At 43.2% G+C, this 16,746-nt stretch overlaps 1 protein-coding gene across 5 annotated transcripts in view; it reads right to left on the reverse strand.

The window, feature by feature from the left end:
• The window catches only part of SERTAD2 (SERTA domain containing 2), a 175,030-nt gene that overhangs the window by 14,213 nt on the left and 144,071 nt on the right, over positions 1–16,746 (reverse strand). For 2 of the 5 annotated variants that reach the window (XR_008313290.1, XR_008313289.1), the window contains one exon: positions 11,757–14,830. The exons of the other annotated variants lie outside the window; for them this stretch is intronic. The gene's annotated coding sequence lies outside the window, so the exon portion shown is untranslated. Of the gene's footprint in view, positions 1–11,756; positions 14,831–16,746 lie in introns of those variants that run through there. 5 annotated transcript variants of the gene reach the window in all.

A 16,746-nucleotide genomic window follows, 5' to 3' on the forward strand; every position in this document is an offset into this window, starting at 1 on the left:
CTTCCCCCTTTTCTTAAAGCAAAGGCTTCAGTAATGAGCAAGTTGTAGTAAATTCTCTTGGCTGTCTTGCGGTTAGCTCTAAAGCAGGCCTGCTCAACTTTGGCCCCCCCCAGCTGTTTTGGGGCTACAACTCCCATAATCCCTAGCCACAGTGGCCAATAGCCATGGGAGTTGTAGGCCAACATTTGCAGGAGGGCCAAAGTTGAGCAGGCCTGCTCTAAAGCAGGGGTTCTCAACATTGGGTCCCCAGATGTTATCGGACTTCAACTCCCATAATCCCCAGTCCCAGTGGCCTTTGGTTGGGGATTATGGGAATTGAAGTCCAATAACATCTAGGGACCCAACGTTGAGAATCCCTGCTCTAAACTGACCCAAGTCTTCCTTGTTCTCTGTTTTCTTTCAAATATCACTCACCCTCAGGGTTGATCTGATTTAAATCAAATCGATTTAAATCACTCCACAGAAGGACTCGATTTTAATTATTTAAATCACAATTTAAATTACTACTTAGGAAGATTCTATTCAATCATCATTTTCTATAAAAGTACATTCTTGTTGTCTAATATAACCTTAATACATATTCAGAGATAGATGTTGGTTTCATTTTTAGAACTCCTCATAATGCTGTTTCATTCGGGCAACCAGACCTTGCATTTAATTGTTGCACTGTTTGCCTTCCACACACATACTTTTCTAATCCAAAGGTACAGGAACTTCATCATAATATGCCCAAATTGGATCTCTTTTATGGCCTGCTGCCATGATAGACGTTCCCCTTCTGCAATGGAGGATGCACGCTGAAAAACTTTCTTCAGGACTGCATGAATGTGTTCTGTTCACTTTTGGTTTCACTTTCTATTCTCCTCCCCTCACCATCCTGTGCTTTTATATCCAGACTCCTCCTTCTAGGCCCTACTCCATCCCCACAAATCCTCTATTCATTCATTGACCTTCTTTGTCTTGGCACTTAGTGGGGCCGGGAGCAAGGGCTTGACTGTGTGCTGCATGTACACTACCTGCAGAAAAGGACTGATCAAGTCTGTTGTCTCTCATCTACTGCTGTTAATATGTTCATAGAATATAATTATGATTAATATTCATGATTATATCTTTGACTAGGTTCTTTATGAATTGTTTTTTTAATCCAAATTTTTAAAAAACCCATTAAAAATATATTAAAAACATCAATTTTTATCAAACCCGCTCACCCTTCATTTACTTCATGCAAATTCAGAATCTTGGTGACTCTGGGCCAGTCACTTCTCTCTCAGCCTAGCCTACTTCACAGGGTTGTTGTGAAAGAGAAACTCAAGTATGTAGTACACTGCTCTGGGCTCCTTGGAGGAAGAGCAGGATATAAATGTAAATAATAATAATAATAATAATAATTTTGCAGGGAAAATTCAGCATGTTAGGTAACTCATAAGCTTACAGACTCCCTTTTTAACACTAATAAATTATATAGCAATGCATATGGTGTTCAAACCACCTCATTTTTATTTATTAAGCACATTTTTGTACTGCCCCATACGCAAGTCCCTGGGCAGTTCACAATCATGTATATGATCTGAGTAATTTCTTAACGACAATCATGAAATGCAGGTCAGCATTATTATCCCCATACTTTAGAGGCAGAGGGTGGGGCAGCCAAGGCAACAGTGGGTTTCTTTAAGGTCTCGACAGAGCAGAAATTTATCTGGGCTCACCCCTGCCCCCTCACCTAATAGCTCCAGTCTGAAAAAATCCAACTAAATTAAGTGGCTGACATATTCCGCAGCTCAGTGAAGAAGAATCAAATACACTCATGCTGCTGAGACCAACTTAATGAAGTGTTGATTGCCTTGCGCTTTCTCACAAGAACACAAATACTTAAAGTGCATGTCCGCACTCCAGAAACACTACTTTGATCAAAAACATGTTGCTTGACCATCAGTGACATGTCTCTGATCTAAGTAGTGTTTCCAGAATGCAGGCATGCTACTTTAAGTATTTGCACTCTTGGGCGGAAGACCAGCAGCACTTCATTAGGAGCCTGCAGTAGTGCAGGTGTATCATCACCACCCACATTTGGCTGCAGAACACATTTTATTTATTTATTACATTTCTATACTGCCCCATACAAAAAAAAAATCCTGGTTAGAATTAAAAAATTAAAAATACAAATAAAAACTCAAAGACCCGAAGCTCTAAAACTATAAACTAAAAGCCTGGCTAAACAGGTATGTTTTCAGGTCCTTCTTAAAAACATTCAGAGAAAGGGAGACTCTAATCTCATTAGGAAGCACATTCCAGAGTCCTACCTGGGCCTGTAGTTTTGGCTGCAACCTTATGCACACTTACTCAGAAGAAAGTCCTAGTGAATTCATGAGTAAACATGCATGGAAGTGTGTGTGTGGAGCTGCAATAGGAAGTGATTGTGAAACACACACACCCCTCTTAGTTTACCATATGTAGTTTGACACACTTCCTCATCTGAGTCCTAGTTTCAAGTGGGATATATTGTCCACTTTTTCACTAGGACATCTTGGCCCAACAAAATTTAGCATCCACAATATAGCTCCTGAATCTGCAGAAAGACTGGCACACATTTATGTCTTCTCCAAATGAATTATCCATGCAACTTGCTCAAAGAGGAACCTGTGTACTCTCCAGGAATCCAGCCTAAGCTCGCAGGAACATTTATGAACAAGTTGTGTGAGGGATGTCTTGTTTAGATGAAATATTTCCACAAGCCTGAATCCATAGAAAAAAAGTAGCTCCATGAGCCATATCTGATGGCTCTTTGTCAAGAAGCTAGACTGTGGAAGGGGAAAGTACCAACTCAACTGTGATATAAAAATCATAAACACAAGAAGTTCTTTTTTCCAGCCCTGAGGACAGTCAAATCTTAATTGCCCATTTAGAACTCATTGAATAAGTAGTGGCAATATAATGCACTTAGAATATCAGTCACACTCAGTGCAGCAGCCCTACTTGGAACAGTTATAGCTCAATCCTATGTTTACTCAGAGGTAAATCCCACTGAGTTCAATGGGGCTTGCTCTGAAGAATGTGTGCCTAGGAATGTAGCCATAGGGTAGTCTTGCACCAGCATAAATGCTGTTGCACTAGCACAGGAACCTAGCCCACAGTTGCTGTGAATAAGTTCACTTCTGTTCCTGAGTTCTTGTGCTACCACAACCTATTGTACAACCTCTTGCACAAACCTGCATATAGGCAAACAGAAAACTCCTTGCACAATTTCATGTGCAATCTGTGGCATGAGCCCCCAGATGGTCAAATGGGAAACTCCTTGCACAACATGTATTTGGGTGGCTCCTCTTCCATTTGAGGTAGTGCAACTGTGTGGACCACTGCAACCACAACAGGTCCTCCCTCAAGCACCACAGTGGATGCTCCCCATTCTCCTTCTATAAGCAGCTGGGTATCCTATACAGATGTGCTATTCAATTCACTCATGAATTTCTTTGCAGTGAATTGGGGAAGATTTGTGGATTTGACCGCAAACTGAATCGCCCCTTAAATGAAGGGGCTTATTTGACCACAAATTGAATTGCTCCCGATTAGTCACGAATCGATTAGTGTCAAGGGCGCCATTTTTGTGTCAGTGTTTTCCAATTAAGAACATAGGAAGCTGCCATATTCTGAGTCAGACCATTAGTCCATCTAGCTCAGTATTGTCTTCACAGACTGGCAGCGGCTTCTCCAAGGTTGCAGGCAGGAATCTCTCTCAGCCCTATCTTGGAGAAGCCAGGGAGGGAACTTGAAACCTTCTGCTCTTCCCAGAGTGGCTTCATCCCCTGAGGGGAATATCTTGCAGTGCTCACACATCAAGTCTCCCATTCAGATGCAACCAGGGCAGACCCTGCTTAGCTATGGGGATAAGTCATGCTTGCTACCACAAGACCAGCTCTCCTCTCCATGCAAGCCTTTCTCGCAATGCTCTGTTGCTCTGTCTCTATTTTTAAAACCTTTTAATTGCAGTGCCAACAACTGCTTTGCATTATTTTCTTCTATTTTTTATTTAAATTGTACTAGCATCACAGTGGCTTAACTGGCTGCTACTTGGAATATTTTACATAACTTTTTGCTTGTAGCCACCCCCAGTGGCTTTAATAACTGGGGTGCTGTGTGTGGTGTTTTTATTTTACATACGTGGACAAATGTGTTGGTACCCCTCATGAAAAAGAACCCACAATTGTCTCTGAAATAACTTGAAACTGACAAAAGTAATTGCCACCCATCACTGTTTATTCCGCATTTAACAAAAATCAGACTTTGCTTTAGAGTTGTGATACAACAGAATGTTTCAAATAATAACACAAATGAAAATGGCATGGACAAAAATGATGGGACCCTTAGCCTAATGTTTTGCTGCTCAAGCTTTAGAGGCAATCACTGCAAACAAGCGATTCCTGTAGCTCTCAATGAGACTTCTGCATCAGTCAACAGGTAGTTTGGCCCACTCTTCCTGAGCAAACTGCTCCAGCTGTGTCAGGTTTGAAGGGTGTCTTCTCCAGAATGCATGTTTCAGTTCTTTCTATAGATGTTCAATAGGATTCAAATCAGAGCTCATAGACGGCCACTTCAGAATAGTCCAGTGTTTTGTTCTTAGCCATTCTTGGGTGCTTTTAGCTGTGTGTTTTGGGTCCTTATCCTGTTGGAGGATCCATGACCTGCGACTGAGACAGAGCTTTCTGACACTGGGCAGTACGATTCGCTCCAGAATGTCTTGATAGTCTTGAGGTTTCATTGTTCCCTGCACAGACTCAAGGCACCCCGTGCCAGATGCAGCAAAGCAGCCCCAAAACATAACCGAGCCTCCTCCACGTTCCACAGTAGGTATGGTGTTCTTTTCTTTGAAAACTTCATTTTTTCATCTGTAGACATAGGGCTGTTGTGACTTGCCAAGAAGCTCCAGTTTTATCTCATCTGTCCAAAGGACATTCTCCCAGAAACATTGTGGCTTTTCAATATGCATTTTAGCAAATCCCAGTCTGGCTTTTTTAGGGTTTTCTTTCAGCATTGGAGTCCTCTTGGGTCTTCTTCCATTGAGCCCACCGTCACTCAAAAAGCGGCGGATGGTGCGATCAGACACTGATGAGCCTCGACCTTGGAGTTCAGCTTGTATCTCTTTGGAAGCTGTTTTTGGCTTTTTGTCTACCATTATCATTATCCTTCTGCCCATTCTGGAGTCGATTTTCCTTTTGCGGCCGCGTCCAGGGAGGTTGGCTACAGTCCCATGGATCTTGAACTTCTTAATAATATTTGCAATTGTTGTCACAGGAAGATCAAACTGCTTGGAGATGGTCTTATAGCCTTTGCCTTTAACATGCTTGTCTATAATTTTCTTTCTGATCTCCTCAGACAACTCTCTCCTTTGCTGTTTCTCTGGTCCATGTTCTTCATCGTGTGGGACACACGATGATACCAAACAGCAGAGTGACTACTTTTCTCCATTTAAATAGGCTGAATGATTGATTGCACGATTGGAGACGTGTGATACTAATTAAAGTAAACAACTAATTTGAAAAATCACTCTAATCCAATTATTTATGATCTTTTCTAGGGGTACCAACAAATGTGTCCAGGCCACTTCGGAATATCTTTGTAGAATAAGCAATACTTTATCTCTTTTCACACTTGCTTTGCTTTGCTTGATGACATATCAAAGGCATGCAGGTATACATGAGACAATTGCTTTTCATTTAATCGCTTTTCAGGAGGCATAAAACACTTTTTCAATGAACTGTAAGGGTACCAACAAGTTTGTCCACATGTGTAAATTTCTAATTATTTTAAAATAGTACCAGCAGCCCCAGTGGCTTAACTGGGTGCTATTTGGAATCCAATTCCCACAAGCTTATTTGCTTGTAGTAACTATCCCCCAGTGGCTATAACTGGGGTGCTGTGCTGGTCCCACCCCCCACCCCCAGACCCCTTGTGGCCCAAAGCTGTACTACTTCTTTGCTGCTGGGCTGATTTCTCTCTCTCTCTCTCTCTCTCTCTCTGCAGGCTGGTGCCAAGCCTCGCTCTGACTGTCTTCCATTATTGTGGGTTCTTTTTTGTTCTGATTTTTTTTGGTGGGTGCCTGAATGGCACCCACCTAACCTCCCCCCCCAGCTGTTGAGTGTCTGCTCAGCCCAAGAGTGCCTCCGAATGAGCAACACCTAGAAGATTCCAGCCAAAGATGACAGATAGGTAAGCCCCACGCCCCAGTCAGGTACATGTTAGACTTTCTTTAAATAGGGCCTGCTAGTTTGGCATGGAAATGCTTGACTAACAAGCAGAAGGTTGCCAGTTAGAATCCCCGCTGGTATGTTTCCCAGACTATGGGAGACACCTATACCGAGCAGCAGCGATATAGGAAGATGCTGAAAGGCATCAATTCATACTGCACGAGAGATGGCAATGGTAAACCCCTCCTGTATTCTACCAAAGACAACCACAGGGCTCTGTGGACACCAGGAGTCAAAATCAACTTGACGGCACACTTTACTTTAGTTTGGAGAAGTGAGGAATTAGGTGGCAGGACTGTAGGACAGGAGGGGTGGGCTAAAGAGAGACCACAGCAATCCCCAAGCCCTTCTTTGCCTTCCCTTTGACCGGCCCCGTTGTTGCTCAGCCCCCTCCAAAAACAGCCCCCACAAATAAAGCCTGCTTTATTGGGGTGTGTGTGTTAATTTTTCTAGCTTGTGTGCAGTACAGTGCTATATATAGTGCTGTATGTTGCACACAGACCATAAATAGACCACCCCAACCCCACACCTCCTCTTAAAGGTGCTTCTTCTCACCTCTCATCAGTGTTGGGGCTTAAGACCCCCAGATGTCCAGGACAGTGCAAAGCAGAGCCAGGAGCAGAGCAGGCAGAGGGAGGGCTGATGCGGCTGGTCATGGAGGATGACAGAGAAAGGGGCCTACTTCCTGAGTTATCCTCACCACTGATGTGGTGCACAGGGTCTCGTATCCAGAGGAGCCTGCCCAGCAGCACAGCCACTTGAGGTAACCCCTGCCCCCCACCCTGCGAACTAGGCTAAGAGACACCTTTTAAACATGGAGATTCTCTTTATTGAGCAGGGGGAGAGTAACTGGCCCTATCGACCCCCAGCACAGGACCTCCGGTGACTGTTGCTGGTGTCTATCTGATATTTCTGTTTAGATTGTGAGCCCTTTGGGGACAGGGAGCCATCTTATCTATCTATCTATCTATGTAAACCGCTTTGGAAACTTTTGTTGAAAAGTGGTATATAAATTGTTGTTGTTGTTGAGGTTGAAGTAGTGGGGAGGGCATCCCTTGTCAGGGAATAAGCTCTCCCTATGGCAGCAGTGTTGTCGTCGGCTGCTAGCCCAGCCAGATTGCTCTTTCCATCCTCCCCAATCCCCATTGGCACACACACGCGCACACACACACACCCAACTGAGACTGAGGAGGGGCAGGCAGAAGAAGTCATTCTGGTTGTTCCTGGATCTTCTCAGTCCAGATGGAGTGTGGCGGTGGTGCTGGCCCCCAGAAAGAACCAGCAGCCCCAGTACCTCAAGTCCCAGACCCAGAGCAGCATGGTGTGGGACCACTTTGAGATTTGCCATGGTGGCCCACACCATGCTGTCTGCATCCAGGCCAGCAGGGGTAAGGACCCCAAGCATCTCGGCACCTGCAACAGCACCCACCAGGGGTCCCTGCTCCTGCTGGCAGCAACAGACCTGGTGTGTAGACAGCAGCAAGGCACCTGCTCCTGCTCTCAAGCAGGAGGAAGTTGCCTGCACGGTGGGTGCAGCTGGTGGGCAAGTGGTCTGGTTGCCAAGAGCCTCATCTCATTACCCAGGTGATTGGGGAGATAATCACTTTAGACGACCAGCCATGCCAGGTGATGGGAGAACGCTGGCTCACACCAGCTGCTTTTCACAACTATAACACCCCTTCCCTGTACCAGGCATGCAGGGAAGCCAGGTCATCAGTGTGCAGTTCACTGTGGATCTGTGGCCCAGTCCTAATGGGAGGCACACTGCTTTCCTGTCCCTCAGGACACACTAGGGGGGGCAGAAGAACAAGGGGAAACCTGCTGTTGGTAGCGTGGCCAGCCCTGCCCGTTCATCAAAGCACAGGTGACCAGTCTGTTCTCCAATTTCTTTCATCTGTGTGCAGGATGAGTTTTGTTCTGGGCAGCAGTATCAAGGCAGTGTGTGCACACCCATGCATTCAGAGAGGGGCCTTCCTGATTCAACTTGAGCGGGATTTAATATTAACTGAGAGGACATCAAAAAACTTGTGAGCACATGTGCATGCCTTAGAGGGAACACTGCAGGTGACTCATGGCCACCCCCACCCACTGCAACACTTGCCCCACCCTGGCCAGCCCCAAACCCAGATGTGTCACAGTCTGCCCGTTAGTGCTGCTGTCACACAGATACACATGTATGTTACCGCCAGGGCCAATTATGTGATAACTGGTGTCAGGGCCCAGCACCAAGTCTGAGGCCATGGTGTGTTATCCAGATGCAGGTAGGCGGGATGTATACTTATGCTGGAGAATTCTTCTTCTCATGGTAAGTTATGAGCTCCATATCTGGCCTTGAGCGGAACTTGTGCTTCACTCACTGCTCTGGTCTGCTCTGCATTAAAAGGTGTACCCAGTCAAATGTGGCTGAAGACATTGCTGTAGTGGAGTTTATGCTTGCTTGCTGCTAAAGGTGCTGCTGTGGCAAGTAAGGACGGAGTCATAATTGTGGGTGAGAAAGTAACTTGTGCCAATGATTTTACTGTAGCCCAGACACTGTGATGTGTCTGTGGATTCTGGGTCAGTGATTCCTTTTTGTCCATCTTTGGATTGTGTGTTTGGCAAAATGTGTTCTGTGTTAGGAGGGGCTGTGTGTGCTTCTGTTCTTCAGGGTTGGTTTTTTTTTTTGCAAGGCAGAGGTTGCAAAATGTGTGCACTCTCGCCCATAGGCAACAACAGGGAACTTGAATCACCCCATTGTTCTCCTTGGGTAGGTCCTAGGGATGCCAAAGTGGGTTGGGTGTTATGGCATGGGTGCAACCTACCATCCAACCCACAAAAGAAATGGGCAAGCAGGCAATTTAGTAATTTTTAAAAACATAAATGCCCATAGGATCCTATGAGATTTTAAGTGGGGTTCATTTTTTAAAAAAATATCTCCTTGCCCATTTCTTTTGTGGGTTGGGTGGTTCAAGATGCCCATTGTTCCCCATGGCTGATTCATGAATTTTTGATTCAGTTTGTTGAACTGGCTGACTATGGCCGGCCAGTTCAACAATTTTTTTAAATTTTTTTTTAAATAAAAGCAACTTTACTGGGAACAGCCTATATTCTGCGACAATATCTATAACAGGAGCAACAACATTGACAATAAAATTCAGCCATCCCAGGTCCTTGGGAAGGACTCGATGTCTGGATAAAACAAACCAGTCAATAACACCTGTCTGACTCAGTCAGACAGTTGTTGACTGGTTTGTTTTATCTAGACATCGAGTCCTTCCCAAGGACCTGGGATGGCTGAATTTTATTGTCAATGTTGTTGCTGCTGTTATAGACATCGTTGCAGAATATAGGCTGTTCCCAGTAAAGCTGCTTTTTGTAATTGGCTGATGGTGATTTCTGTGGCCCCTATGGTGTTGAGGTGCTCTTCAAGGTCTTTTGGAACTGCACCCAGGAACTGTACCCAGGTAATTGGAACTGCCAATTACCACTGGGATTATTTTGGTCTTTTTCTGCCACAGCCTTTCAATTTCAATTTGTAGATCTTTGTATTTGGTGATGTTTTTCTATTTCTTTTTCTTCTATTCTGCTATCCCCTGGTATTGCTATGTCGATTATTTTCACTTGTTTTTCTTTCTTCTCGACTACAGTTATATCTGGTGTATTGTGTGGCAGATGTTTGTCTGTTTGTAGTCGGAAGTCCCATAATATTTTTACATCTTCATATTAATTATTATTATTATTATTATTATTATTTTGCAATTTGATTTGAGATTGAATCGAATCCTAAAAGACTATAGGTGCACACCTCTAGTATCCTACACATAAATGGATAACAGCAAGTGAGAATTGGATACTTCTGATGACAAGAGCTTCTTCAAACCAATTTTCTGAGGAGGATCAAGGCATAAAGCAAGGCAAACAGGAGCCACAGACCCCCCAAACACCTCCTCCACATTCGTCTCCCTTTGTCTTCAAAGGGCAACCACTGAAGGTGGGAAGAGCTCTCCCCATAATGTAGAACCCATTTGCCATGGAGGATCGACATCTGAAGAGGGATAAAGGACAGAAAGAAGACCTTCACAAGCATACACTTGAGGAAGAAAAGCTGGTGCAGTATGAAGAAGCCTCTGTTCACATCTAGCCTCAGCTACGAGCTCATTAGGTCAAGTTGGACAAACTGCTGTGCTCTTAGCCTGAACTTCTGTAAAACTGTTTTCAGAAAAACATTGGTGGCCATTTCCCTTCCATTCACAGTTCTTAAGAACCAACCCAACTATATTAAATATCTCTGTATTTTTGCACACTGGATTTCCATTCTTTTCTGCTTGTCCATTGTCACTTAATGCCAAAATAGTGAAATAATATTGGAGCAGTCTCTTGATTTTTCATTTAAAACCAAGGGTGGGGTGGGGTGTGATGAACACATTTTATTACACAGTTTTGTTCCATCCTCCTTTCAAGAAGCTCAGGGAAGTATACATGGTTCTCCCCACCATGTTATCCTCACAACTCTCTGAGGTAGGCTAGGCTGAGAGAGAGAAAGAGCCTGCACAACTGACTCAAAGTCACTTCATGAGGGTTGAGCCCAAGTTGCTCCTAGTCTGACACTCTGGCCATTATATCTTTTCCCCTGTGCAAGGAAATTGAGTTTAAAGAAGAAAGATTTTGATTTGAGAAATAGTCCACGGGGAAAGGGTTAAGCACCTTCTATTGCTGCGCCAATCAAACTTGCAGTCTCCCATGGCTAAATTTTAATAAAAGAGAGACAAAGACACAGACAGACAGACATACCGACCAGGACAGTGATGTCAGGAGGAGAGTTGGTCTTGTGGTAGCAAGCATGACTTGTCCCGTTAGCCAAGCAGGGCCCACCCTGGTTGCCTCTGAATGGGAGACTACATGTGAGCACTATAAGATATTCCCCTTAGGAGATGGAGCCGCTCTGGGAAGAGCAGAAGGTCCCAAGTTCCTTCCCTGGCATCTCCAAGATAGGACTGAGAGAAACTCCTCCCTGCAACCTTAGAGGAGGTTGCAGGCCAGTCTGTGTAGACCAGGGATTCTCAATGTTGGGTCCCCAGATGTTATTGGACCAACTCCCATAATCCCCAAACAAAGGCCACTGGGGCTGGGGATTATGGGAGTTGAAGTCTAATAACATCTGGGAACCCAACATTGAGAATCCCTGGTGTAGACAATACTGAGCTAGATGGAGCAATGGTCTGCGACAGTATATAGCAGCTTCCTATGTTCCACTGCTCACTCATATCATCTAGTTTGACTCAAGTTGCATCACATATAAAGAATCCCTGTTTTGGGGTTATTTTAATGAAATGTGGTATATAAATTCAACAGTAAAATTAAATAAACCAGTAGGTACCTATGAAATTCATGCAACCACAGTTCACAAAGCAATTCCAAAAGCAGTGTATGCACAATTTAGGGAAGGGTTGGTGGTTGGTAGGAAAATACATTTTTCTTTAAGTGCTGGGAAGATAACCAAATCCTAACAAAAAAGGAAAACACGAAGACTGAAACAAATAAACAAATGTGTATTTATTGCACAAGACATTAATAGCACAGAAAGATCCTCACTAACAGAGACGGTTCAACTCAGCTTGTGCCAAGGGCATCATTAGGGGACGAGAACACAGCTTGTTCAGAACTAGCAGCATCAGGGCTCTGCATACTTTGAGGGTCCAGAAATGCTCCCTTCTTACACAAAAGGATAACAGAATCTTCCAGGAACCACTACTTTTTCTCTTAATTCAATGGGAAGAAAAGTAGAAGGAAACAAGCTTGAAAAAGGGACAGTCTGATGCTAAAAGCAAAATGCGGCAAGCAGTTACTGGAAAGCTTCCTGTCTTCTACCGTATATGCAAAATAATCTGGCCCATGTCAGGAGGAGGAAAAACTGCTTCACTTTTTGTGAAACACCCCCATTCGACAAATCTGAATACATTTGCTAATGCTGTTCATCAATTTATTTTCTTGGTTTTTTCAAACGGAGGGTGGTTTGCACAGATGAAGGGTAGCACTATATAATGGCCTGATTTAAATATGATGCTGGCTGGGAAAGAAGAATTTAGTCATGTAGTGTGGCCCACACCCAGTCTCATTTTAAATTAGTCCTCTGGTAAAGCATGCTAATGTGGCACCTGCCAGAGTTAAAGATCCCTGGTATGCACGCAGTCCTTTTGAGGGAGATGGCAAAGGTCAACCACTCCTGTATACTACCAAAGACAACCACAGGGCTCTGTGGTCTCCAGGAGTCAACACTGACTCGATGGCACGCTTTACCTTTAACCCAGTTTAAATGAAATGCTGACCACAGGCAATGCAGCATAGTTATGCTCTTCTTGCTCAGCTGCTGCCCAACTGAAATTGTGCAATAAATTTAAATGTACTACAACACAATTCAAGTTCTGACTATCTAGTACAGTTATTTCCTAATGAACTAACTTTCCTGTCCTGTTTTATGTACCCAAGTTACATGAGCAGTCTTCCGATAACAGTTCAAATGGCCAGGAAGCTTTGCCATGAAAATGCCAAACAGCTTGTGGTAGGATATCAGCATCCAACTAGCCAATATTCCTGCAATACAATTCCTAGATTTTTTTATTTTTCAATACAAAATGCTTTAAAATTCACTCTCGGTTGTAATTTTGCACCATCTTTAAGGAGATTCCATCAACTCCAGCAATTCCTGAACAGCACGGCATCCCGACAAGCTTCCAAAGCAAGAAGATGAGGGGAAATCCCAAGGAGGGGCTTGTGTGCAAAGTAGGACTTGAAAGCAGCAAGTGCTAGTGGCTATTTCCCGACTGACATCCTGTGCAACACAAGCGACAGCACTAAAATAAGAGATAGAGACGCAAGGTCTGACCATTCTTTCACAGAACCTACAACCCTAGTTCTGCAGAGCAAATAGAGCACGTTCACATCTCTAACTCAAAATACCAAGCAGACCTACACAATTTGTGACCCACCAGGTCAAAACACAATCCAACAGAAGCTTCTCTTTTCACTGCCCACAGAGTGCAAGAGAGAGGACTGTTCACCAAGTACTTGCACAAATATGTCATCTGTGCTGTAAAATGGCATTGATGGGTCACAAGTTGTTATAAGCCTTATATGAAACATGCTTCACTAAACCTCTCCAAAGTTTTAGAACCAGGACTCCATGTCTCCCAAACATTCAGAATCTTTCTTCACAACTTTCCTAATATGAGATACGAAATGGTTCCCTCTTTTCATCCTAATCCTCTTTGGTCAAAGTACTTCTCCATTAAAGGTAAATAAAAATGCAATATGTCACCATATCTGTATAATGGACACTTCCCTGTAAATGCATTTACTTGACCTGTTAAGTAGTATCCTGTAGCAAATGGTGCTCCAAATGCATCGAGACTGGGATGTAGATTACTTGAATCAATTACCCAGTTCCCAAGCCTGCTGAATTTTTCCTGGTCTCATACCAAACGGTAAAAAAACAATAACCTCCATAAAGTGTACCTCACAATTCAGCCCACCTGATTCAAGCAGAGCAGTCCGGCCATTCTTTTGCTCCTGACCACCCTGAGGCTAGTTCATGGCTTGGGACTGTCTTGACAGTTAGGAGGCAGAGTACTACCGCTTCTCCCTTTTCGATTCCCTTTCCCAGACATCCCTGGATTGAAGGGTTTAACCACACATGCCAACTCCATGCCACAGATGGATTGAAGGGGAGCTCCTTGGGGAACTGGCTTGCCAGATTTATGGGGCAGGGAGAATGCCTAATTATGCTACCCTATGGCTGCCAGCTGGCTAAAGGATACAAGGAGGGTGGGTGAGTTGGAGTAGGAAGATTAACTCTATCCAGAAAAGTGGGAGTAGGGCATCTCTTTCACACTTTTAAAGAACCGGCAAAAGAGAGCAGCCAGCTGTAAGATCATTGCTCAGCCAGGGAAAGCAAGCATAAACCTTGCCTCTCTGTTTCTATACTCACCACTAAGATTCAGGTGCTGAAGTTTCTGTAAGTTCCCAAACTATGTAGATTACGCTGCCCAAAAAGCACGCCCCCCTCCACATGCTTCTGCACGCACTGCAGTTGATAGTACAAAGGAGTCCATCAATCTTGGCCCAGCAGTGTCCCACTAGAACAGTATGTAGCACATGGTCATGGGCTAGAAAATTTGATGTGTTGCAGCTGGCTTAAGATTTGAGCATTAGGTGTTTTGTGCAATACGTTCCATTCACACAGTCACACGATTACTTTTTTACTTTCACAATTCACCTATGTTCCCAACCAAATGTAAAACCTACTGGTTTGCACCAATACAACCTTATTACTATACCATCCTGTATATATGTCTGATATATATCCTGTATATATGTCTGTATACATATTCCTTTTCAATGCCTTTTCTGAACAATGTGCACTCCCCCCACCACACTTCCGCCCTTTTTGTTGCCTAATTTCTACCCTGTATCTCAGATATCTTTTCTCTTTTCTTTTCTCTTTTCTTTCTTTGGTCCATACTTGTTGCAGAGACCACAAATGAGTATACATCTCCAGATTTAGAGATATTCCTTGAAGATTCCCATCTAACATGCAGATTCTTGAGTAGATTCCCCTGAAATGAAAAAAATTGTTCAAATATATGCTCTCAAGCAAAATGCGCATATGAACTGCTTTAGCCACTGAAAGGGCAGAAGTAGTTATGTCCTACACAGGTGCTATTATCATGAATACATTACTATTTATACTTTCATGAGGATTGCAAGTATTTACAGAGCTTTCCCCAAACAAACTGTTTCAATATTAAAGCTACCAAAAGGAATATCTGAGCTACATATCTTGGGATAGTTCTGGCATTACATCTGTGGTTAAAAAGCATGCCAATTCTACCCAAGGGCTTGTATTTTACAGTTAAGTTTCAAAGGCTATTATTGTAGAGTTGTTAAGGTAACAACCCCTGTCTACATTAACAAGAAACTGCAGGTGGTCTTAGCTACTTGCTGACTATCTTTCGGTAGCTTGTCCTGGGGTGACAGAGAGGTGAATCATGAATACATGATGTTGGCAGAGATTACTGGCTCTCTCTTTTAAAACTAACTTCACCTCTCTGGACTTTATGCAGAAAACACATTTGATGTGTGTACCTCTGTGTTTTCCACTGCAAATATGTAAAATATGGACAACACATACACACATGTGTCTCAGAACACTTGCCCAGTTGGTTTCTCAGATATATGTACATGTGTATTGATAGTCTACATTATGCATTTGTTATGGGATAACATCAGTGTAACACCATTGTACACAACAGAAAAACACGATCATTTGCTGCTGGAGCTGTCATTTTTGTAAAGAATCAGAGATTTAAAGGTGCGTAGGGGTAGCTACCCTAGGATAGTTGATCATGTAAATAGGCCTTACATGTACACACGTCTGGTGATGTCAATTATGGTACTACAAGATAGTCAAGTGATATGGGATATATCACTGCACTACCATAATACTATACGTACAAGCTGGGCCTAGGAAAAGACAGACTGAAATGGAAGCCAGCGTTAAGGTTAGTCCTGTCAGATGCAAGCAATCTGATGCAAAAAATGCAAACCATTTTTAGGTATTTCCCCTCCACTTCCAGAAACAGATTCCATACTAACTGTGGCTTTCCTTTTCCTCAACAAAGAAATTGTATTATTTATTAAGAATTCATTATTTTGAATTACATCAAAATTGGCTCCTTTTCAGTTCTGGGAAATTAGTTATTTCCAGAGAACAAAGGCTTGTTTAGGGTTCACTGGTCCTCACTACAAAGATTTCAGTGCTGCCAAAAACCACATGCTGTAGAGATCTGCTGTTTTACATTTTAACACAAACCTATTCTCTCCATTTACTTCATTGTAGATGATAGGTGGAGTCAGACAGAGGTTAATCAAAGTGAAGCTAGAATGCACACAAACACATAGAGCAAGCATCCGATCCCCAAAGAACACTTCGTGCTGGCACAAATCCGATTCATGAAAGTTACTTTCAGAAGCCTTTCGAAGACTGGGCTATAAGTGTAGGACTTAACAGGCCTGGAGAACACCCACAGCTACTTATTGATGTACAAATTAGGAATACTCAGTGCTTCTGGAGAAACAAGATTCTGGTAAGTTTCACTTTATGTGCCTGATCTTATTTGCTCAAAACTACATGCCCGGTTTTAAGGAAATAGAAAACTGATATGCAGTAAATACATGAATGATCGGTCATAAAAAGAAGCCTGTAAAGGTCTCAATACCCATGTGACACAGGTCTGGGGGCTATCCTAATGAACAAGACTCTATCCTAAGGACGAGACAGACTCACAAGAATGCCCTGTATCTGGGTCTGCCCCCATAGTAAAAAGCTGAGTTCACAACATCTACATGGCCAAGTATTCCATAATAGTTACTTCTGCTTGTATGCATTATACAACACAGAAATTTCATCTCATTCCATACGAGGCCATCAGTATGCATCTACTGCACTTTTACTCTGACATGAGATTTTAAA

This window comes from Hemicordylus capensis, chromosome 1 (genome assembly GCF_027244095.1).
Source record: "Hemicordylus capensis ecotype Gifberg chromosome 1, rHemCap1.1.pri, whole genome shotgun sequence".
In the NCBI taxonomy this organism is placed as follows: Eukaryota; Metazoa; Chordata; class Lepidosauria; order Squamata; family Cordylidae; genus Hemicordylus; species Hemicordylus capensis.